Here is a 25,843-nt window from a genome sequence, read left to right as displayed (position 1 = left end):
AGAAGAGAAGCTAAAGGCAAAGGAGAAAAGAAAAGATATACTCATCTGAATGCAGATGTTCCAAGGAATAGCAAGGAGCAATAAGAAAGCCTTCCTCAGTGATCAATATAAAGAAATAGAGGAAAACTATAGAATGGGGAAGACTAGAGATATTGTCAAGAAAATTAGAGATAACAAGGGAACATTTCATGCAAAGACGGGCACAATAATGGACAGAAATGGTATGGATCTAAAAGAAGCAGAATATATTAAGAAGAGGTGGCAAGAATACACAGAAGAACTATACAAAAAAGATCTTCATGACCCAGATAACCATGATGGTGTGATCACTCACCTAGAGCCAGACATCATGGAATGTGAAGTCAAGTGGGCCTTAGGTAGCATTACTATGAACAAAGCTAGTGGAGGTGACGGAATCCCAGTTGAGCTATTTAAAATCCTAAAAGATGATGCTGTGCAAGTGCTGTACTCAATATGCCAGCATATTTGGAAAACCCAGCAGTGGTCACAGGACTGGAAAAGTGGCTACAGGATTGGAAAAGGCTCTGATGCTCTGTAGTTTTTATTCCAATACCAAAGAAAGGTAGTGCCAAAGAACTTACGTACAATTGCACTCATCTCACACATTAACAGAGTAAAGCTCAAAATTCTTCAAGCCAGGCTTTATTTAATAGTACGTGAACCGTGAACTTCCAGATGTTCAAGTTGGATTTAAAATAGGCAGAAGAACCAGAAATCAAATTGCCAACATCCATTGGATCATCGAAAAAGCAAGAGAATTCCAGAAAAGATCTACTTCTGCTTTATTGACTACGCCAAAGCCTTTGACTATGTGCATAACAAAAAACTGGAAAATTCTTAAAGAGATGGGAATACCAGACCACCTGACCTGCCTCCTGAGAAATCTGTATGCAGGTCAAGAAGCAACAGTTAGAACCAGACATGGAACAACAGACTGGTTCCAAATCGGGAAAGGAGTACATCAAGGTTGTATATTGTCACCCTGCTTATTTAATTTCTATGCAGAGTACATCATGCGAAATGCCAGGCTGGATAAAGCACAAGCTGGAATCAAGATTGCCAGGAGAAATATCAATAACCTCAGATATGCAGATGACACCACACTTATGGGAGAAAGTGAAGAACTAAAGAGCCTCTTGATGAAAGTGAAAGAGGAGAGTGAAACAGCTGGCTTAATACTTAACATTCAAAAAACGAAGATCACAGCATCCAGTTCTATCACTTCATGGCAAATAGGTGGGGAAACAATGGAAAAGGTGAGAGACTTTATTTTGGGGGCTCCAAAATCACTGCAGATGGTGACTGCAGCCATGAAATCAAAAGATGCTTGCTCCTTGGAAGAAAACCTATGACCAATCTAGGCAGTATATTAAAAAACAGAGACATTACTTTGCTGACAAGTCTAGTCTAACTATGGTTTGCTATCTAGTAAAACTATGCCATCTAGTCAAAGCTATGGTTTTTCCAGTAGTCATGTATGGATGTGAGATTTGGACTATAAAGAACGTTGAGCACAGAAGAATTGATACTCTTCAACTGTCGTGTTGGAGAAGACACTTGAGCGTCCCTTGGACCGCAGGGAGAGCAAACCAATCAGTCCTAAAGGAAATCAGTCCTTTGAATATTCATTGGAAGGACTGATGCTGAAGATGAATCTTCAAAACTTTGCCCACCTGATGTGAAAACTGACTCACTGGAAAACACCCTGATGCTGGGGAAGATTGAAGGCAGGAGAAGAAGGGGACGACAGAGGATGAGATGGTTGGATGGCATCACCGACTCGATGAACGTGAGTTTGAGCAAGCTCCGGGAGTTGGTGATGGACAGGGAGGCCTGGTGTGCTGTAGTCCATGTGGTCAGGTAGACACCTGAGCGGCTGAACTGACCTGAATGAATTCTCACAGTAACATCTATCTCTTAAGGTGGTTATCATCCCAATTTTTAAGATTGCAGGAAGTAAGACTTCAGGTAACTGAGAAAAATGGTGAAGATCGTGCTTCAAACAAGTGGAAAAAGTGGAATTTAAATGCAGGTAATCTTGCTCTAGAGCCCATACTCTTACCTGCTACCTGACTAAAGTGTCATTCTATGATTTAAAGGAGCTGCGAGGGGAAAGGTGTGAGGCTGTCATGACACGTTGTGCTCATTGTCACCCCGGTTACATGCTGACCTTCACCTACTGGTTTCCTGTTAGTCTTCTAGGTTGTCCTAATGTCCTCTCAACCGAAGAGCAGATAAGCTGAAGACTTGCTGGGCTTTTGATGAGTGAAGGGTGTTCCCTGACACCTCAGTGCCCACGTGTGTGCTCAGTCATGTCTAACTCTTTGCAACCCCATGGCCTGCAGCCTGCCAAGCTCGTCTGTCCTTGGAATTCCCATGCAAGAGTACTGAAGTGAGTTGCCATTTCCTTTTCCAGGTGATCTTCCTGACCCAGGGATCGAACCTGTCTGTGACTACAGTTTTCCTAATACCAGATTCGCTGGGGGAAGAGCCTGTGAGGAGAACAGCAGAAGTCTTGTAGCATCTCTGACTCCTCACAGCTAGAGGAGGATCTGTGTGTGACTCACAGGTACAGAGAAGATGTTAGAAGTCACGTGGGAGCTTGACTGGGGCCCCAGTCTCCCGAGGCTGGAGGAGATGGGGAGAGGTGGCACCAGAGAGACAACTGATCATGAAACAGGCAGGTGGACCATTCAAGAGAGTCAGCTCATGATGCCAGGAAGCTACTGATGGGCCAACGGCCACGTGGACAGTGGACACTGGGGACAACCCAAGCCACAGATCAGACTGCAAGTGTGGCAGCTACCATTTCCTGACACCACCAACGAAAGATGATACGGAAGCCTGCCCCACTCCTCTGTCCTGTGGCAGGACTTGGGAAGTAGAGCAGAGAACAGAGCCATTTGCCGGGGGAGGCGTCAAAAGAATTGAGGGGAATTTTGACTATGACTAAAAAGAAAAAGAAAATTTGCTACATAGGATGAAGTTGTTTACTGCCAAGCAAACCTGTGAGCTCAGAGTCAAGAACATAATTTTGGTGATGAGACAGAGTGACACTTTTCTAACCCTGAGTTTCATGCATCTTATAACTATGAAATAGATAATAATTGTGCAACTATTATCAAAACAGCATGAGTTGTCATAGGAATAAACGCTGAAGACTTAACGCTTGGCAGACATTGTTCTCTTAGCTTTTTTTAAAAAGTAAATTATTAAACCTGCATATACAATCCAACTTCTGGGAAAACAAGAACAACAAAAGAAGCTATTGTGATAAATTCTCCAACCTCCTTCCCTCCAAAAAAAAAAGAGAGATACTCAAAAATTCTTATTGTCCACCCACAAGATTTATTGGAACACATCCACACCCACTCTTTTATGCATTGTCTGGGGCTGCTCTCCCCCCACAATGGCAGAACTGAGTGAATTTCACAGAGGTTGTGTGGCCCCAAAATATTTACTTTCTGGTCCTTTCCTGAAGGCGATCTTGGCAATGGAAGGATTCGGATGGAAAAGAAAAATGGTAGGCGGTTGCATAGAGGGATGATTTTGTGACTGTATTTTTAAAAGAACATTTTGACTGCCATGTGGAAAATATTCTGTTGGGAATAGAACTTGACTTTATTATACAATTTTATGTCTGTATTACACCATTTTGTTCTATGGCAATAATGTTTACTCATCCAAAACTTTTAACGGAGTAGACAAGTACTTCAGAGAGTAGGCAGAGGTTTTTGGTTTGTTTTCATCTCAGTAAACATAGTTCTCAAAATTCCTAACATTTAGTGGCTACTCATGAAATAACTGTTGAAGAAGTAATGGGACTTGGTCATATCGTGACTCAAGTCACATACAGAACTTGACTGAAGAGAACTTTATTTCTAATTATATTTCCATGGCATTCTACCATGAGTATGTTTCTCTTCCCATAAAGTCTTTGTGAGCCTCAGTTTTAGAGTTATGATCTCAAATTGAAGCTACAGTTACCTGGCTCTGAGTACTTGGTATAGATGAATTAAGAGTCTTCTTTGGACAATAGAAAAGGTCTGGGAAATATTCATTAACTACTGAGAACATGTTTGGATGAGAATAGTTTCCAAATAGTCACTTCATTTCTAGAGACTAGAAAAGTTCCATAAATTACAATAAAAGAGATTTGGACTAAATATGAAGTTATACATTGCTTTTAGTATGATAGAACAAGAAGGGTTGTGAAAGTTCTAGTGCAATAAGAAATTTCCAGTCATGGATGGTTCAGGTAGCCATACTAAACACGGAAAGAGATCAGAAATGGTGGCTTTCTTTCAGTTAATACCTCTCTTTTTATATTCCTTAATCTTCTATATTCCTATATGTGTATATGTATATTTTAATTAATTTCAGATGTGTTTCTTATGAGTATTATATAGCTGATTCTTTTCCTTAATCTAATCTACTTCTCAGTTTTTTTTTTAAATTGGTAAATTTACTTTGTTTATATTTTATATTGATTAGTATAAAATATAAACAAAGATGTTTTTGCCACCAAATTTTCTATTTTCTTAAACCTCCTTTTTCTTCACATTTCCTTTTTCCTGTCTTTCTGTCTTCCATTTGATTTGTAAGCTCTCTGTATTCCCTTCTAACTCTTTGACGGCTTGGAAACTACAGACAGTAAGACAGTATTTGTATACACGTAGTGGCTGTTCTCAAATCTGTAAGTTATTTGTTTAATATGGTAAACTTCCAATATTTTAAAGGCTCAGAAGTTGTAGAATTTTATATTTAGTCTATTTTTTCTTGATGTTTAATATATTCATAGTAAAATTATTGTTTGGAAATGACTCTGAAGACTTCTATGTCTTGTCATATTAATTGACTAGAAGTTCTAAGAAGCACTACACTTAAACACACACATATACATATGCACACACATGTACACACTCTTCCTCAAGGATAGTCCCACGTCAATCACACTCACGGAGACTTCACTGGTTCACCAACCACAAAATGACTCTCAGACTCAAACAATCCTACAAGCCTGAACTGAGCTCTTGCTCCACCGACAGAGGTTGGGTTTAAGTGACCTGGTCCAGAGGAGGAGAAAATGTGGGGAAAAGAAATGCAAACATAAATTGGTTTGGATGTTTGAGCAAACATAAAGGAGAGCATTGAGCTTCTCAAGTAGTGGCTCTGTGGTAAAGAATCTGCCTGCAATGCAGCAGATGTGAGTTTGATCCTTGGGTTGGGAAGATCCCCAGGAGGATGAAATGGCAACCCACTCCAGTATTCTTGCCTGGGAAATCCCATGGACAGAGGAGCCTGGCAGGCTACAGTCCATGGCATCTTAAAAGAGTCAGACAACAACTGAGCAAACTGAACAATAAAACAACAAAGGAGGGTCCTGCTGATGTGTGATTTCTATCTGGACATTTCTATGGGGGTTTTGAAATTTGAAAACCACTTTCAAGGGTGCTGAAGTGGTACTGGTCAGGTGTTACCCTTTGCTACTGGCAGAAACAAAGCAGAAGCAGAACAAGCCATCTTAAGAGGCAAGTTTCCCCAGATTAGTCCATATATGGCAACAGATTAAAAGAAAATATAAAAAGTTCACACAAGAAGGGTCATCATTCCACATGACACCCAGAAGAAATAACATACAGTAGATTCTAGAGAGTGAAATCATCAAATATAGAATATACTTCCTGTAGATATATACATAATGATTTGAAAGAGGCATTCCCAAAAAGAAGTATAGAAAAAGAAATTATTTTTAAAAAGAGGCTGAAAATGGAATTTCCATATATAAATTTGTTAAAGAACACAATTGAAATTGGCAATATTTTAAAAAATAATAGCCAAACATTTTGGAGAGCTGATGAAAATATGAAGCCACTGATCTAGAGGGTATAGTATCTTCCAACAAAGTGAATAAATAAAAGGAAATCCATGTAGACATGTGGCAGGAGAATCACTAAACAGAAGATGAAGATAAAACCTTGAAGGAGCAGAAAGAAAGGCCATGTCAATTAAGGACAATGACAGTTAGAGTGATGGCAGACATTTCAACAGCAAGAACACAAGCCAAGAGACAGTCAAATAGTATCTACTGAGAGCTGGGAGAAAATACCTGTCAACCTAGAAACTGTCAGCCAGCCAAAGGATCTCTCAAGGATGAAGGGGAAATAAAGACATTTAGACAGTAAGTAAACATGGGAAGATTTTTATCTCCAAGAGACTGGTTCTAAAGGAAATTTTGAGGCTGTAATTCTCAAAGAAATATGATCCCAGAAGAGTTTCAAATGTAGGAAAGATCAGAAAAAAAAAAGGAAATGGTAATAAGGAACATCCCACATTTTCTAATCACAATACAACTTCAATTAGAAGTTAGTAACAAAAATAAATTAACTTCACATAGAAATTGAAAACCACAATTGCTGCAACAAAAGAATGGGTCAAAGAAGATATTTTGAAAGACACAGGACTGAATGACACTGAAAGGGATTTGCTAAGACCTAAATAAGACAAGGGTTGTAGTGTGCACCATGGTCATGAAATTTTACAAGACTCAACATATTGAAAATGCTGGCTTTCCTCAAGTTGATCTACAGACCAGCCAAAACCCCAACAGTGGTCTTCTTTAGTGGATCATGACAAGCTGATTCTGCTTCTTTGATGGAAGAATAAAGATCCAGAAGTATCCAAGACCCTATGACTAGTTACTAAATTTATTCTAATACAACTTATTATCATTATTCTTATATTTTCACAGCTAGTCCTAGCACATTCCTGACACACCTGACATGATTCAAACCTGAGAAATTTAAATGTGTATTTCAACATCCAGTATCTACTTTAGCTGTTAAAATAGATCTGTGTTTGTTTTACTCTAACATATGTTTACTTTTTGGAACCCAAGCAAATTATTTTCTCCTTTGCCAAAAAGTAGATTGCAAAAAATAAATGGAATAATAAGAACAGAATAGACACCTTAGGGAACAAAACAATGTTTGCCCAGGGTCTGAAACTGAGGCAGCACACCCACCGTTCTTTAGTCAGGATCATAAGCCAGTCCTGCTAGGACTTCCAGTGACAGTATGGCTCTATCACATCAGTGGAGCTATAAAGACAACGTGCCCATGTGTAGGGCTGAGCACTGCCGTATAGTTAGAGGATAACATGCAGTATCCCAGGACTGATCCAGGAAGGTTAAGATACATCTGAATATACAGGGAGTGTATCCACAGGGGTGGGGGTGGAATTAACCTCAGCCCAAGAAAAGAGAAACTCTTGGTTGTACAAATAAAGAAGAAGGGCACTTTGGAAGAACTCATAGGGTATGTCTCTGAGATTGCCTCAGTCCAGTCCCCAAGGCTACATGTGTGGATGAAATCAAAGAGGAAGTACTAAAATATCTATTGCTTTGTCATCCGATCGTATGGCATATATGTCATCTGCAGAATTACGGAAGCAGGGAGCAGCCCCCACATGAGAGAGGAACAGCAGTGCTGTATTGGCTCAGGCTTGAGAGTGGGAACCCTGCTGCTGAAATTGGCAAAAGCTGTGGCATGTGCGTCCACATGTTCAGCACCATGGACAGTATCCAGACACCGGAAACTGAGGCTGGCATCAAAGTGTGAACTTCAGCAATGTAGGTAACACCACATATGTCTCCAGAAAACCATTGTCGTATCACTTATACTGGGCACTGGAAGGGACTGGAATATCTAAACAAGGATCCCAAGAAAGAAGTAGAAAAATGACAAAAATAACAAAGGCCTAGGGGATGCAACTTGGCTAGTGATTCCTCATCGAGCAGATGTAATAAAGAAGCTTGCCAGAATTTGGCAGAGCAGACTTCATTTGGGGGATAGGACGGGCAGGAAGGAGATGGATTTCACCAGGTAGAAGCAAGGCGTAAGAAAAGCCTGTGTTAAAGTGAATTCCTAGTGAAGTCAAGTCTTGCATAAAGAAGTGACAAGAGATGGACTTTAACCACCCCACTCCCTTGTCTCTGTATTGCCCCTCAGATTCAATCACCAACCCATTCTTCATCCTGCCATCCCATTATTTCTTTCACAGACTAGGTGCTTGAAAGGTTATTCTGTACTTATTGGGTTGCCCAAATTTATTCACTATTTACCTGCAGTCTGAATTCTACCTTAACCACTCAGGAAAACTGTATTTGATAAATGAAAAAAAAAATCAGATTGATAATTATCTTTCAGCTTATACACTGGAAACCAACTTACTTGAAAAGGTTTCTTCCCCTTGGTTTCTGACATCCTCACTTCAGTACTTGAAGCTCTGACACTCGTTAGCCACCCATTAGAGCATTTATTTTAGGTGCGTCCAACAGCACCCTCTCTGTTTTCTTGCCAATACACCTACTCAAATGTTGTCTTTATCATTCTTGGTATGTCTTTGCTGAGCAATACAATCTACACCCATGATTTCTACTACCACCCCCAAGCCAATGACTAACACAATTGATTTCACTGATCAGATCTCTCCTATAATTTAAAATTCTATTCAACAAGTGGAGCTACAACAATGAATTAAAAATGATCTACTTCTTCACAGAATTACAGTCTGGCGCATCAGATAATAAAAAACACTATGTTGCTTCACTTCTGAATTTCACCTCAAACCAAAGATGTTTCAGTATAACTCACTGTCTTTTCCCCTTACATATAATCAGAGATCATACACTATAAATTTTAACCTCTCCGTAACTCTTGGTACTATATCTTCCTGTTCATCTTTAGTGCTACCACTGGAACTCATATTAATTCACCTGGACATATTTTACAGGTTCCCAATTCATAAGCAAGTCTACCTTCTCCCAAATTACTATCTGTCTTATGATCCAATGCTATTTCTATGTTTCAACAATGATCATCTCCATACATGAAATCTTTTGGTAGTGGTTTCCATTGTTTAAAGACTGAACAAATATGTTGGCATAACAAATACTGACTTTGATCTCGGTTTTCCAAATGCATCATTTATTATACTTTTCTGCATAGCCAAAAGTTTATTTCAACCAAGCCAAATCACTGGCTGCATATTTTTTTAAATGGAAAAGCATTAGCAATATCTCTGTCTTTGGGCATTGTAGTGCAAGAGTCTGGAAGGTCTGTTCATACCTCCCTCCTTCTAAGTACTTGGAGGTCGGATTTAGATTTACCCCTTGAGAATGCTGTTCTGTTGCCTAATCTTGTCTGAGTTGTAGGCATCTTCTTCCTTAAAACCATATGTTACCTTTATTATGACATGTATCATATTGTACCCTTTGTCTCCTAAAGTAGAATATGAACAATATAAGCTTTATTTATTTATCTCCAATTCCTATCACATGAATAAATAATTAATAAAAAAAGTTGGTGATAATCTTTAAAATTCTGGCTAGGTCTACCACGTGCTTACTCTTAAATTTTGCTGCAATGTAAAATGTTTTATAATTCTTAGAAAATATAATACAAAAATGTAGGCCCTGAACTTTATTTACAGAAATATTTCATAACACACTAGACATTTCAGTAAGACTCAAAATAGTTTTAAGAAAATTATTATTTTTTGCAAGAGTTGATAAGTCTCGGGTCTGAAATTTGGGTAGTTTGCATCACTCTCTTAGAGATCGTCTATGGCCATACCACCCTGAACGTGCCCAATCTCGTCTGATCTCAGAAGCTAAGGAGAGTCAGGCCTGCTTAGTACTTGGATGGGAGACCGCCTGGGAATACTGGGTGCTGTAGGCTTTTGGAGAAGGAAATGGCAACCCACTCCAGTGTTCTTGCCTGGAAACTCCCAGGGATGGGGGAGCCTGGTGGGCTGCCATCTATGGGGTCGCACAGAGTCGGACACGACTGAAGTGACTTCAGTTCAGTTCAGTTGCTCAGTCGTGTCCGACTCTTTGCGACCCCATGAACCGCAGCACGCCAGGCCTCCCTGTCCACCACCAACTCCCTGAGTCCACCCAAACCCATGTCCATCGAGTCGATGATGCCATACAGTCATCTCATCCTCTGTTGTTCCCTTCTCCTCCTGCCCTCGATCTTTCCCAGCATCAGGGTCTTTTCCAATGAGTCAGCTCTTCACATCAGGTGGCCAAGGTATTGGAGTTTCAGCTTCAAAATCAGTCCTTCCAATGAACATACAGGACTGATCTCCTTTAGGATGGACTGGTTGGATCTCCTTGCAGTCCAAGGGACTCTCAAGAGTCTTGGGCTGCCATCTATGGGGTTGCACAGAGTCGGACACAACTGAAGCGACTTACCAGCAGCTTAAAGATCAAATTTCTTTCAGGGAAAAATAAACACTTCAGGTTTTATTTGCTCACATTTACTCTTCAGGAAGAGCCACTTCTGAATTATAGTGCATAAGAATTAAGAAATAGCCAAGTCATCTTCTTTAGGCTTTTATTAACCCATGCACTGCAAGGCTTATAATTCTGTCTCCTGAGCTCCCAGGTAACATTGGGCAGTTGATGTTTATCATCCCTGTTACAACATCTTCTGTTTTATTAGGATGATCCAAGGGACTGATCTACAACTAGACTAGCCTAGTATACTCTGCTGGCTGCCCTGATGCTTAGACAGACTAACAGGAATGAACAGACCGATGTATCATTTATTATAATTCAGCTTTCTGTTTAAAATTTTACAGTTTTGGTGTTTATATGTACATTTTACTTATATAGGAGTGTAATAAGACACTGTTCGCAATAATGATATATTTTTATTAGCAAGTGATACTGACATGGAATAGGACCCTAAGGTCCTTGCCCCCTCCACGTCCTCAGCCTGCCTTCTGTCTGGGGAACACTTCAGTCAAAGAACAAGTGTAATCAGAGAAGTAAGAAATGCTGAGACAAAGGAAAACAGTCAAAGGAGACCAAATAATAATAATGTAGTCATTAAGCACAGTCAAGGGCTTTTAGTTCCTTCTCAAGGATTATAGATAATATTCTGAGCCGTATCCTATGAGCTGTCTCATAGATACTGAAAACTCGGGTGGAAGAAGTTGACTACATGACCAGACTGTACCCAGGACATAAGCCGCCACAATTCCGAGAACCAGCCTCAAAGAAATGGGAACAAATGGACCCTGGAACTGAAGGTTAATTGTACCTAAAACAATCAAGATTACACGGGTGGTCAGACCACTGATGACCAACGTGAAGACTGTCAGAGCTGACTGTGCTGTTTCTGCATGGAGCCTCCCCTTCCCCACTCTGTCTATAAAAGGTCTCACTCCCTGCTTCTCCAGGGGAGGGGGAGTAGAGGGTAAAGGGAGTGGACCTCTGAACAGATGTTGGCCACCCTCCCCCCTCTAGTTGCAGGCATCTGAAATAAAGCAAACTTTCCTTTTCACCCACCTGGCCTGTTTATAGGCTTTTGAATGGCAAGCAGCCAGACCCACCCCACCCTACACACACAGTCTTTCCTTAACAATACTATCTTATTCAATTTTTCAATATGTGGTTTGTTATGTGGATAACTTGAAAAATATAACGAGCAACAGTTAGGAATACTCTTGGGTAGTCTGAACACTGTTCAGTGGAAATGTCTTATTAATTTAAAGATTTTAAAAGTATTTATCCTACTTTATTTTCTCCGGTCATCAATCGATACTCATTATGTACTGATTTGAAAAGAACCTCAGTAGATACTGAATAATATACAGAATCAGGTCAAGGAAAGTAAAACCTACCTAGGAAAATTTAACATATTAACATGAAACTTACAGAATAACACACAGCAGTAAAAACTAACTACTGCCAAATCTGGGATACAGTCTAGAAAGGGCATGCTATATGAATTCAAAGAAAAGTCACCAAGGTAGGAATATTCAAGGGAAAAACATTTTATGAAAGAAGAATATTTTCTCTCAACAGGGTAAAATGCCCAGAGAGTTCTACCTGAAACAATTAATGGTGAGGAACTAACAAGAACACAGCAAAAGGTGGTAAAGAACTTTTCAGAGAAAACAAAAGGTGGTAATCATCACCTTCCTTCCCTAGTTTTGTCTCTTAGATGACTCTGACCAACATTAGGTAGATTTTGACATACAAAATTAAAAGAGGGGGAAAAAAGCATGAAAACTGTTTAATTAAAAAACTCATGCAATCAAAATAGAGAACCTACAGGTTGCATTTAGCTTATGACTAAAAGTACCCACTAGAAATATTTTTTTCCTACCCTGGAGACAGATTTAACCATGTTTCTTGCTCAAACAGTCACTGAAGATTCTAGTGTTTATGTGCAATCTAGAGAAAAGTAATAAATGCAATAAATGCTTATTAAGCAATATATTCTGAAAAATTCAATATTTTCTGCCATATCAACAAAGGAGGTAACAGTCATCTGAGATTGCCGGCACCACCGATGGTTGAGCTGATGAGCCTTGAGAGGCTCAGGAAGGAAAGAATACCTGCCTTCCAGGAGCCAGCAGCCTGCAGCCCCTCCCCCACGGGGCTGGGAGGATTCAGGAAGTGAAAACACAGGATGCTGGCCCCAGATGGCTGAGGTGCACATCAAAGGACTGATTTCAGTGAGCCCAGACTCCTGCATCTTTCCATACATATTAATAGAAAAGCGCTAAATTCCTAACGAGGTATCTGCTTTCCCTTTAACAATAATCAATTGCCATTCAGACTACCTGCCCTTTGTTGCATGACTTCCATATAATCTGGCTCCCCCACCAGCTTCCTGAGAGCAGTTCTCTCTCTCGGGGTTACTTGAGATGCTGCCTCCCAGGCTTGAAGTTCTAACATAACTCTTAACTTTTAGGCTGTGAATTTTTCTAAGTCAATAATTCCATACAATGTACCAAAACCTTTGCATGCCTTATATTTTAAACGTCTCAGTAACCCAATGAATTTGGTGCTGTTGTTCCCACTTTCTAGGTGAGAGATCTGAAGGGTATCAAAGGCCACATGACTACAAAGTAGATGGAGCAGGATTTAACTGAACTCCTTTAAAGTGAGATACTTCCCTTTGAACCACAGGTTCTATTTTGCTGTAGCAAAATCTTTAGAACACCGGTTAAAAGGATCTGAATATGTGTAACTTTATGCTAGATTGCTAATATTTAATGCAAACCATTTCCATAGAAATAGAGTCTATACCAAACAATATAACACAGAAAAAACTATTTGCGCCCCAGCTCCAATTCCACTTTTAAGTTACATGATATTTTAAAAAGTTAATCAAGTATTCTAAACAATATTAACTTCTTTTTGAGTAACAGAAGTAATGAAAATAATTTAGTTGTCAACTTCATAACATTTTTATTCAGATCATAATGAGCTGAGCTGAAGAAAATGTGTGTTTTGTAATTCATTCATTTATTTATGCATTTATTTTTGGCCCTGAAGTCATCTCCAAATCTCTCACTATTTAGAGAAATAAACTACTATCTTGAGCTTTTATTGACAACATTGTTTGGGCTAAAATATGTTAAATATATAGTAGTTTCCATGATTATGTCACTGGTGATTTTTAAAGTCCTAGGGCATAATATCTGGTCTGAAGAACTCACAATATGCTAGTGAGAGAGGGGTAAGTCACAACTAAGATTGTAACAGGAAGCCCATGAATGCCAGTACGGACATGCACGAGAGGGACCTCACAGAGCAGAGTGGTCTTCATCTGAGATTAATCTGGGACTTGGAATTTGCTAAGTGGAAAAGCCAACTAGCTGGACAGCATTTCCAGTGGCACAAACAGTGAAGCCTTGAGTGCTCTGAGTGTGGTTCAAGACGTTTAAATCAGAGTTCTGAGCACTGGAGCACCCAGGCATCAGACTGGAGAAGCAAGAAGATAACAAAATGCCCTGTGTGCCCTGCTAAAAAGTTTAGATTTTATCCTGGGGCAAAGAACCACCAATAAAGGAGTTCAATTAGGCCAGCATCATGAGCTGCTGCGAATTTTAGAAAATCACTTCAGTAGATGTTTGGTATTACAGAAGGGACAATCCTGAAGCAGGAACATATGTTAAAACTCCTTTCTGGCAACTCGGTTAGGAAATGAGGAGGGCACAAAATCAGTGCCAAGGCAGGAAAGTACGGCAAAGATTCAACAAATAATTAGAAAGCACTTCTGAAGGATGTGGTGTTTAAATGAGGTGGAAGAGTGAAGGATAATGCACAGCTTGTTGTTTGAAGGCCAAGGAATTGGTGGTGCCCCTACTCAAAACATGAAATATGGAAGGAAAACATAATTTTCTGGAAAGGAAATATTGATACTTTTGAATTTGAAGTGGACACACAAGTAAAAATAGGAGTTGGTTGAGAAATAAACGGATGAGAAGGAGGAAATACTTGAAGTGTATTCTTCTATATGTTAATACTATGGCTAATGTTTGAAACACAAATATGACTCACAGTTACTTCCTTATGAATCTCACGGTTTAGTGGGAGGAAAATGATGTAAACAGTTAATTATAACACCATGCAGAAGAACAATAAGTCATCCCAAGTATCCATGAGGGATTGGTTCCAGGTCTTGGTGTAACTAATTAATCATTTAAAATATGTTACTTAATATCTGTAACCAGATACTTAAGACCTTTAAGACGAAGATACATATTTGTCAGGATCATCAGTGGATCCCAATGCCCACAACGCTCAGAACAAATACACAATACAGTCTTGATTAATAAATGCAGGAATAGAGATGCCAACACAGTGAATGGACATGTGGGCCTGGTGAGGTGGATGGGGAAAGAGGGAGGGGTGAATCGGGAGACTGGGATTGACGTATACACACTACCACGTGTAAAACAGCTAGTGGGAAGCTGATGTATAGCGTGGGAAGCTCAGCTCAGTGCTCTGGGGGACCTAGGTGGGTGGGAGGGCGCGAGAGGAGGAGGGGGACATATGCGTACATATGGCTGATTCTCTTCGCTGTACAGCAGAAACTAGCACAACACTGTAAAGCAATTACACTCCAATTAAAAAAAAAATGCCTGCATAAATGAATGAGTAGAAAGACATTCTAGGCAGGAGAAACGTGCAGAAGCACAGAAGAGTGTAATTGCAAATAGCTTTTTATAAATGGAAGACGAGAGTCAAAAGTAGAATGGTGGAGGAAGGCTGGACAGACGTCACACTGTCAAGGCCCACAACTGTCCTGCTAAGAAATGGGATACTCAGCCACTGAATGGTTTTAACCAGGGGGTGAATACAATTAGATTTTTCTCTCATATAACTCTGGCAGGAGTGGGTTAGAGAGATGGGAGAATGTGTCTGAATAAAAGGACACAGGATATTACACTTGGCCAGATGAGGCATCCTGGGGGCCAGAATGAACATAATGTGAGTAGGAATGGGGGAGATTAAAAGCAGAGGAGAACTTTCAGGATGTAGATTCAGGAGAACTTAGTGAGTGATGAGGACTTAGGGAGTAGGAGAAAGAAAATTAAATATGGTTCTCTAATTAAATATGGTTCATCTAATTTGGATTTGAATTTCTGGATGAACCATGGTGCTCTTGAAAAGCAACAAATAGAACACAGGAGAAGACTTAAGCCTGGGGGAGTTTTTAGCGTGTGGTGTTCACTTGGCATGCAAAATTAATGAGCTCAAGTTTGAACATCATAAATATAACAGTGGGCATCTAGGGGATCTCTATTAAGCAGCTCTCTGCAGAACTGACTCCCCAATTGACTCCAGAGAAAGTACAATAAGATAAATATAGGAAGAGCAATGGCGTGGGTTGAAGATTAAACAATCATTGCATTGGTTGGCAAAATAATAATTGAGTTAAAATATTGTTCTTCCTTACTGTGAAGGTATCTAGGACCACAGTTAAGTTTATCAATTTAACTTTCTTAGGAAGTACTGCATAGCAGTTAAAAGCAAGAGTTAGGGTCAGACTTCAAGGGATTTTAATTTTTCTACTATAACTTGTAAACTGGGTGAGGCTGGGTAAGTTTTTAAACATTTCTAAGTTTTTGTTTTTTCTTTCTAATATAGGAAAATAGTTTTAATAGATTTGTTTACTAGGATTTACTAGGTTGATTCCTATGGAGTTCAAAGGAATAATCCTACTTTATTTTACTTCCAACTATAACCTTTGACTCCTGTAGAAATTTCTTTCCCTGTCAGTGAATGAAAGCTTGAGAGGATTCTATAGCTCTTTAATTTCTAAGAAATTTCTTCTTATGATCACTAAGACTCACTTTCTGGTATTTCAACTCCTCAAAATCCAATAGTTGCACGTCATCCAAACATTCTCCCTCGGGACTACCTGGCGGTCCAGTGGCTCTGACTCTGGACTTTCAATGCAGGGGTCCTGGTTTCAATCCCTGGTCAGAGAACTAGATCCCACATACCACAACTAAGACCCAGCACAGCCAAAAGAGTTAATAGTAAACATTTTAAAGTAAATGAATAATTAATTAAAATACTTAAAAAATAAAATGCAGATTTTCGTGGCTGGGGTGAATGAAATTCCTCATCAGGTAATATTTCTCATCAGTAGAGACTGGCTTATAGGATCATTCTCCAACCAATATTAAAAGTAATTTATTGTAATTAAGGTTTTAAAAATCCAGGGGAATTTACTTATTTATTTGCTTAATTATGACATAGAGACAAAATTTGTTGTTATCTAAAACACGGCAAAATATACAGAAAGGATAAACTCTAGGATGAATGAAAACATCTCAATGCTCTACAATAAAATCACAAAGGGTGAAAAAAGTCAGTGTTTTTGAGTTTAGCCCTGAAGAAAACAGATGTTTGTTAACAGCAGGACATAATACCTAAATATATACATTTCTTATGTTCAAATCTCAGCTTTGGTAGGGAGATGACCTTAAGCACAATATGCAAAATTTTAAATATTTGTTTTTTCAAGAATTTAAAACGAGAATGGCAATGACACAATACCTCACAGGTGGGCCATAAAAATCAAATGAGATAGTGTACGCAATGTGCTTAGAACAACCTCTGGCATAGAATAAGAACTCAACAATTCTTTAGCTTTATTAAGATGAATGTCTTATAACCAGACAGTGGAAGGCAAGAATCACTGCCTAATCATACCATTATTTCATTTAAATTAATTTTGAATGACTACATTTATCACATATTGTTCTGCTGGACAATAACATGGAGATATTTGAGAAGGAGATATTTTATCTAATAAATCCAAATACTTTTGATTAGAAAGCAGCTTTTTATAAATATGTAGGATATGCGTATCAGAATATTTTCCAAACTAACTTCCCCTTTCTTATCCCTACCATCTACATTGTAGCCAATAGTGAATATCATTGCTCTTTTACAATGTTACAGCTTGCAACAGCAATCAGCCTAAATTCAAAAGAGACAATCAAGCAATAGATAAAGTAGTAAAGTAAATATTGTCTGAATTACAGGAAAATAATGAACAGAGAAAAGGAACTCTTCTTTCCTCCCTCCCACCCCTGACCTCTTCATTAAATTAGACCAAATGTGTTTCTTCAAATCTTGAAAGACACCTGAAATTATCCTGATAATTGCTGCTGCTGCTGCTGCTGCTAAGTGGCTTCAGTCGTGTCTGACTCTGTGCGACCCCACAGACAGCAGCCCACCAGGCTCCCCCGTCCCTGGGATTCTCCAGGCAAGAGTACTGGAGTGGGGTGCCAATGCCTTCTCCGATCCTGATAATTGAGATATTATATATTCAAAAGTAAGTATAAATAAATGATATCATTACTAAAAGGAAGTATAGCAAAGCCATACAGAAAGAAAACGAAAATATTAGTAAATGATCTGTCATTTAATATGCAGTATAGCTCATGTCTACCCTTGAACCTTTCAAAACCATCCCAGGGAAGCTCATCTTTTGTAACCTGTCTCATGGAAGTAGTTCTCTCCATAACTCATGAAAAAGCCCCTAATCATTAGAACCCTCCAAACATGGGACTATGTCCTGGCGTGCGTGCTCAGTCATGTCTGACTCTTTGCAACCCCATAGACTGTAGCCAGCCAGGCTCCTCTGTTCATGGAATTTTTCAGGCAAGAATACTGAAGTGGGTTGATATTTCCTCCTCCAGAGGATCTTCCTGACACAAGGGTCAAATTCATGTCTCCTGCGTCTCCTGCATTGGCAAGTGGATTATTTACCACTGAGCCACCTGGAAAGCCCCTAAAGTTCACCTACACTCAAATAAAAATTGATGCCAACTGATTACCAGCTAATATTGTCCATAAAGAAGAAGGCAAGACCAAACAAAATGTAAAATTCCGAAATATACAACTTTGTGTTCCAATTTACTCAGACAAGAGTATTGGCTCCAACTTATACAATGTTCTATTCTAATTTGTGGATGTCATAATTAGTTGTGCTCAGCCCTCTAATTCGCTCAGTGCTTCACCTTCCCTAGCTGCTCTTCCTGCTTCAGCGCTGAACTGCTAACAGGCTTGAAATGTGCCCCCAGAGCTATCACACTGGCACTTCCCTTTTGACAATGTTAAAAACAAACATAGCACTTGCCATTCTTTTATTCTCCAACATAAGTTATGACATAGTCACCAAATCATTAAGGATGGAAACTTCAGTCATTTCTACTCCTCTTTCTCGACACGCACATCTAATGTGTCTCTAAATCTTACTGATGTCAAATTTGTTCTTTCAGTACATTGCCGCACACACTACGCTCATCTTGGCTCTTACAATTTCTTACCTGCATGATTTTAATTGTTTATCTTTATTTCCTGTATTTCTATTCTTTCTCTACTCAATCCATCCTCCACATTCTAATAAATCACAGGCAGGACTACAATAAATGTCTCAAATATTGTGATTCAATTTAAAATACTAGTCTATTTCCCACTCCTCCTAAAATTATATATCATTACCACGATTATGAAACATTATTTATCTGAATCAGTCTCATCTCAACTTTTTTCAAAGTCACAAATCTGCTTTCCAAATGGTCTTGACTGGAACTTCCTTGGTGGTCCAATGACTAAGACACCATGCTCCCAAAGCAGGGAGCCCAAGTTCAATCCCTAGTCAGGGAACTAGATCCCACATGCTGCAACTAAAGCTCCCAAATGCCAAATGGTCTTGACTTCCTGCTATACCTTTTACCAACTTTTCCATGCCTACTATCTCACTCTTTCTACCTTCTTTGGATACTTAACTCCATTCATTTCTTTTTTAACTCATTGAGGTGTTCATTCATGTAAATTTTAGTAAGTATCAGCTAATGCCAAACACTGAAGAGGCTCTAGAAACTTAAAGATATAAACCAAAGTTCCTTCCTTTTGAGAAGTCTGGTATCAGTGGAGAGAAAGAAAGTTTTTTGTAATACACGTCACTAGGGCATCATGGAGCTGGCTGGGTGAGCCCGGCAGGACACAGGGTCCATCCTGAGGATGCAGGGAGGGGTGTGCATGGAAATGTCACCGAGCGACACGCCTCTTGTCATCAGGGGATGCCCCCACTTACCCTTTAGGGGCCAGCGCTCTGTGCACTTGCCATGGCACTCACTATATTAGGTATAAATATTCATGTCCTCAAACACACCCTCAGTTCCTCAAGAGGAGATTCTGCATCTCAGTCATGTTCACATCTCAGCGTTTACTGCACAGTTTGGACCAACTATGGGTCAAAACTCTTCTAGTGTTGTTGAATGACTCTAAGAAATAACCAGAGGTTTAGGTGTGACCTCAGGGAATATCACATCACATACAACAAAATATGTTCATATTTTGGCTATATAGTTAGTAGCAAAATCCATAACGATAATGGGTCAAGTACTGGTCTCATGAGGAAACTCTAAGTCAAAACTTGGACAGTCTAGCCCTATGGCCCGTATTTGACCACACTTACATGTATATGTACATATGCATATAATATGAAATTATTAGAAAACCATGAAACTGAGAAAAATAGGTTTATGCAGAAATAAAAAACTGAAGACTCATACAGGTAGACTGTAACAAAGACCTAGCATAGTGTCGATATCCTCTGAAAGGAACTGAGCATTCCCCTGCACATTTCAAAGGAAACACCTAAACAACTCTTTTCACTTAAATATGTACTATAAGTTACGGCCTCACTTATTTTTTCCTGATGAGGACAGAGATGTTACACTGAAAACAGCTTGAAACTACTGAGGAACTTTTCTAAAACAAAGGTACCTTTTAGGCATAAAAGAACATGTCATCCACAGATAAAGAGAAAACACAACAAATCAATCCTTAGAAGCAATCTGCCTTAAGTTAACAAAAAGCTGGGCTTTACTGTGGATTACTTTATGATCTAGAATGGAACATGTAAGTTGTTAATGGAGAAAAAACTGATACACAACTCAAGCTAGACATGAAAAGTATAGTCCAAAGAACATACATGCCAGCAACTGACATTTGAACAGGAAACTAAACACCGTATTTATTCATAGAATCACTACATTTTTCCTATATCTAGGCTCATAAACAAGAGGGACACAATATCTGAATTTTTTTCTAGAAAATGTGGGATCAGACCAAAAAATGGGCCTGGTAAAATGAGGAGGCATAATGAAGAGCCTAGGACCCAGCAACCTGTGAGCAGAAGGCAGTAAGGTGTTAGTAGAAGCCAGTGGAAGACACACTGCCTACAGCTGTCAAGGAAAGAGGTATGTGGCCACCACTCAGGTAAGTGAAAGAAGGAATGGGGAAGCAGAAGCAAGAGCAAGAGCCAAGGGGATAATGCATGAAATGGACAGAAGAAATGGTACAAATGATAAAACAGTGGTCAACAAAACATAAGCATGGTTGCATTACTTTTTGATGATAATTTTCTTTGAATTTAAATTTGAGATAAACCTTATTTATCCCAAGTATTATTTGAAGATTGAAATAAAATAATAAAATTGTAAATATTATTTGAAAATACTTATTAAAGGAAAGTAATATGCACATGCAAAAAACCCAAGAATAATTTTCTCACCAGTTAACCAATTATCTACCACAGCACATCTCTGCAAACCTGACTCATTTTCATGCTGTGGAAACCCTCTATGTCAGACTTCACCTATCATTGCCATGACAACCCTCATCTCTGCTTTCCTAGCTCATCAGCACCGCCAGTGACCAGTCTACAAATACGACTTTGTTTGCCCGCCAAATCTACTAAAGGTAGTACACTTTCAGACTGCACCAGCAAGCATAATAGAGTCTGGGAATGTTTTAAGGTAATATGGATCTCTGTATCTCATTTCTCTTTGAATCACTTAGAGAAATTCCTTGGGGCTTTGAAGTGCAAATTTCAGAAGGAAAGTTCCAAGGGAATAGAACAGTCTTCTCATTTGAGTTATGATCAATAGACAACAGAATAGAAGTGACATATGTACGACTAATATGTCCTTCTGCTTAAAAGTCAAGTTTAGTTCTTCTATGGCACATGGCTTGCTGATTGTGAACAGTCCTTCTGTATCATAATCACTCTGTAATCCTTGTGGTCTCTGGGTGAAATGAGGTGTCTGAAATGAGTTGGAGAGGGAAAATGCCATCAGGATGTACTGAAGCAGAATTTCAAGCAAGTCAGCATAGCTGTGGAATGGTGGGAAGCTGGCCAAGTGAGCAAGCACCAACAGACAGCATAGCTCTTTTGAAGCAAAGGCATCAGGGAGATATGCCATGAAGAGGCAGAGGCTTAAAGAGTGCCAGGTTCTACAAATAGCTATTATTGCCGCAAACAAAAATACCACCATCCCATGCACATCTCTGGAAAGGATAGCAACTTGCTATTTTGTTGGAGTTGCTGCCATATTTATGTATAAAGATGGCATTCACACAAAATCAAATGATATATAGAGAGAGGTACATACATACATACATACATATAGAAATAGAGTATCAACTTTTTGAAGGGGGAAGGGCATCACTCTACTACACAATATCTTACACTTCTCATAACATATGGACTCATTGTAGGGAAGACAGGATGTTTTACACACTGTATTTTTACAGTATTAGCATAGTAAATCAATAAATATTTGTTGAATAAGTGTAAGTGGCAATTACAAGAGGAGATTAAGTCATTCTTTGAGTTCACTTTTAGTTACATGAGCTATACTTAGATAGCTATAATGGAAGACAAATTATAAAATAGAAAAACATTTTTGGTCAAAAAAATAATAGTGTGGGTGTTTTCCTGATAATTATTTGATTGATTTTGCACATAAATAATAATAAGTCTCAAACTGTGTGCAAATTGTTGTGGAAATTAAAAAAAAAACTTAGACTATAATGTTTTCCTAGTCAAAACATATAGATATAGGATACTATAATTTGAAAAGCATACTTCTTGAATATGCTATAAGTTAAATGTTAGCATTTGCTAGGAGATTTTACCAAAAAGTCTGATAACTATGGACACTTAGAAAAAAACATAAGAAAGCAAAATGGAGATAAAGCATTTTTGTTCTTTTACTGTACTTCTTGAATGTTTCTCTGACTCAAATGATACCATTTCTCTTTAGGACAATTTTAGTGGAGGGTGGGTGGTGGTCTTTGGATGCTGGGATATCCAAAGGTGTGACTGGGTCCAGAGGTGATGGGTTCAGAGGTGATGTTGTGGTTGATCAATGCATGATCCTAGCTAGTCCATAAGACGCCTTTGTGGAAATTAATAAACAGCACCCATTTCCGGATATGGGTCTGCTCCAGGGCACCTGAATGTGAACAGAATCAGCTCTCCTTCCCTCAGCCTAGTGTCCTGAGCATCACAGCTGTGCACAGTAGCCCTGGGGAGAGGGAAGCTGTGGATGACTGGAAGCAACTGGTCTCTGAAAAAAGTCAGAGACACATGTGTTAGGAAGAAGGAATCATTGCAAGAGAAAGAAATTCAAGGTTTTTCCTTGAGTATTCAGCACATCAGTCACAGATTCCAAGTCATGAGAGCACGTTACACACAACTAACTGACCAGGTCAATAACAGGAGACATTTGAGAAGAACAGGAAATGAATCACACACTTCCGGCTGGGGGGCTGGGGCTGAAAAGGCAGATGTTTATAACAGAGGTAGAGGGAAGGAAGATAAATCATTGCCTTTTTCATCACTGTCAACTGAAAGGCATTTCAGGCAACATGGGAAAGGTGAATTTTAAAATCCATAACCAGTAATGGCGAAATGTGGGTGATATAGTTTTATCCCTTAATTAAATTTCTTAATATAACTAAACTGAAAGCACTTTCAATAGGTGATGTAATTAAAGTCATGATCTCTACCTTTGTGAAAGGTGTATCAGCACAGTGGTTATATAACTGATAAACAAGCAGTCACTTAACTTCTACACAGAGCTCATGAACCTGGGTAACACCTTTTTTCTAGATCATTGGTTTCTTTATCTTTAAAACAGAAAGGCTGAATGAGATGAACTTCAAGGTCTTTTTCAGATCTAAAGAAAATGCATGCCTACAATGGAAATATACCTGAGACTCCACATGGACCAGTCTCAAATGTACCACAACCATTGAAAAACAAAACAAAAACACCTAAACACTTTTCTCTACCTTTCCAGGAAAGAGCAAGATGAGGAAAGGTATTCTGTCTGTACAGGAAACTTCTTTAAAAATCTTTCTTCTCTTCTGCTACAGCTTTCAATATTCTCTGTACAGATGGGAGCTAATCCTGGAAATTCTCTCCCACTCTCAACTTCTCTCCTGAACACCCACCTAGACCAAACAGCCTCTCTCCCTCTCTCTCTCTCTTTACTTATTCCTCAACATTCCCCTTGAGCCCTCTTTTATACACATCAGATCAACCAAATCACAGGCTTGGGGGATGAGAGTTGAGGCATGGAGAAAACAGCCCTTACATGAATATCTTTGGTAATTATTACATGTCCCTACTGTGACTCCCAAGTTTTCAGTTTCATTTCTTGAAAAATAAAAGCCTTGAGAAGAAATGTAATTTCGTTTCATACATTTTCCGTTTGACAGCATTTGTTGGGGTTGAAATTAGAATACTGGGAGCCTACAGTGTAAAGATAATAGAAAGACAACATAATGCTATCTGACGTAAACTTGTTCAATCTTTACTTCTAGATGAAAAAAATAATTAGATAAAGCCCTTGTCCTTGTTTTAACATCAACCTGTACACTCTTTTATTCTTTCATCTTTTAGTATAAAATGCAAATTAAAGTTTAGTTACTGAAAAACTGGTACTGATAGATGAGATAGAGCTTTTCTTTCTTACCACCAAAGCATATATCTAAACTGATTATCTAGACAAGAAAAATTAGGAATTTTCAACATGATTTAATACTCATACATTTCAGATAGAAAAAGCACTGCAATGGATAATTAAAGTAACATTGAGTCTATGACAGTATTTTACCTAATTAATATATATAATTTAATATGCACAGAAATCTTTTTTAAACATTCAATTTAAATCACTGCACTGCAGTGTATCCATTCCATTGCCTTTGGAGTCAATCAGTATGGAGTTTTCCAAGGAGTCTAGGAATTATGCAGAATGTTCCTAAAACACTTTGTGCTGCTCAGATGAAACATGTTATTTAACTACAAAGTATCTTGATAATTTCAATAAGTCGACAATGCCACTCATCCCATGACAACACCTAACTTTGACCTCACTTATTTGATACTTTGAGGCATAATCCTTAAATTAAACTTCTCCGATAGGATGTGTGTAACTGTGATACATACAAGTTCACAGTTCATCATACATACAAGTTCATCAAAAGAGGAAGATTCTAAAAACATTACATTCTATGCCTGTAACAGCGTGACGTGAATTTGCTCAGTCGTGTCCGACTCTGCAATCCCATGGACTGTATAGCCTACCAGGCTCCTCTGTCCATGGAATTTTCCAGGCAAGAGTACTGGAGTGGGTAGCCATTTCCTTCTCCAGAGGATCTTCCCAACCCAGGGATCAAACCCAGGTCTCCCACATTGCAAGCAGATGCTTTACCGTCTGAGCCACTAGGGAATTTCTATGTCTGTAAAGATGAGAATAAAAATCTGGCTTAAAACTCAACCTCCATAAAAGGAAGATAATGGCATCCGGTCCCATCACTTCATGGTAAATAGATAGGAAAACAGTGGAAACAGTGACAGACTTTATGTTCTTGGGCTCCAAAATCACTGCAGGTGGTGATTGCAGCCATGAAATTAAGACACTTGCTCCTTGGAAGAAAAGCTATGACCAACCTAGACAGCATGTTAAAAAGCAGAGACATTACCGACAAAAGTCCACCTAGTCAAAGCTATGGTTTTTCCAGTAGTCATGTATGGATGTGAGAGTTGAACCATAATGAAGGCTAAGTGGTGAAGAATTGATGCTTTTGAACTGTGGTGTTGGAGAAGACTCTTGGGAGTCCCTTGGACAACAAGAAGATAAAACCAGTCAATCCTAAAGGAGCTCAGTCATAAATATTCACTGGAAGGACTGATGGTGAAGCTGAAGCTCCAATACTTTGGCCACCTGATGCGAAGAACTGACTCATTGGAAAAGACCCTGATGCTGGGAAAGATTGAAGGCAGGAGGAGAAGGGGACGACAGAAGATGAGATGGGTGGATGGCCTCACTGACTCAATAAACATGAGTTTGAGCAAGCTCCAGGAGTTGGTGATGGTCAGGGAAGCCTGTCATGCTGCAGTCCATGTGGCTGCAAAGAGTTGGACACGACTGAGTGACTGAACTGAACTGAAAGAGAAGAAAGTCTCCCCATTAGGAAGGAAAAGCACAAGACTAATTGGGCTTCCCCAGTGGCTCAGCTGGTAAAGAATCCAGAAGATGGGGTTTGATCTCTGGGATGGGAAGATCCCCTGGAGAAGGGATTGACTTCCTACTCCAGTATTCTTGCCCAGAGAATTCCATGAAC

The 25,843-nt window shown here is 39.1% G+C and overlaps 1 protein-coding gene and 1 pseudogene across 1 annotated transcript in view; one reads left to right on the top strand and one right to left on the bottom strand.

Annotated features, from left to right (window-relative positions):
- Positions 1 to 25,843, bottom strand: part of NETO1 (neuropilin and tolloid like 1) — a 96,502-nt gene that overhangs the window by 58,385 nt on the left and 12,274 nt on the right. The window lies entirely within an intron of this gene.
- On the top strand, positions 9,643 to 9,761 carry LOC145535080 (5S ribosomal RNA; annotated as a pseudogene).

The sequence above is a fragment of the Giraffa tippelskirchi genome, chromosome 14 (genome assembly GCF_054371585.1).
Source record: "Giraffa tippelskirchi isolate mGirTip1 chromosome 14, T2T-mGirTip1v1.2.pri, whole genome shotgun sequence".
NCBI lineage: Eukaryota > Metazoa > Chordata > Mammalia > Artiodactyla > Giraffidae > Giraffa > Giraffa tippelskirchi.
This window is presented reverse-complemented; position numbering and strand designations above follow the sequence as displayed.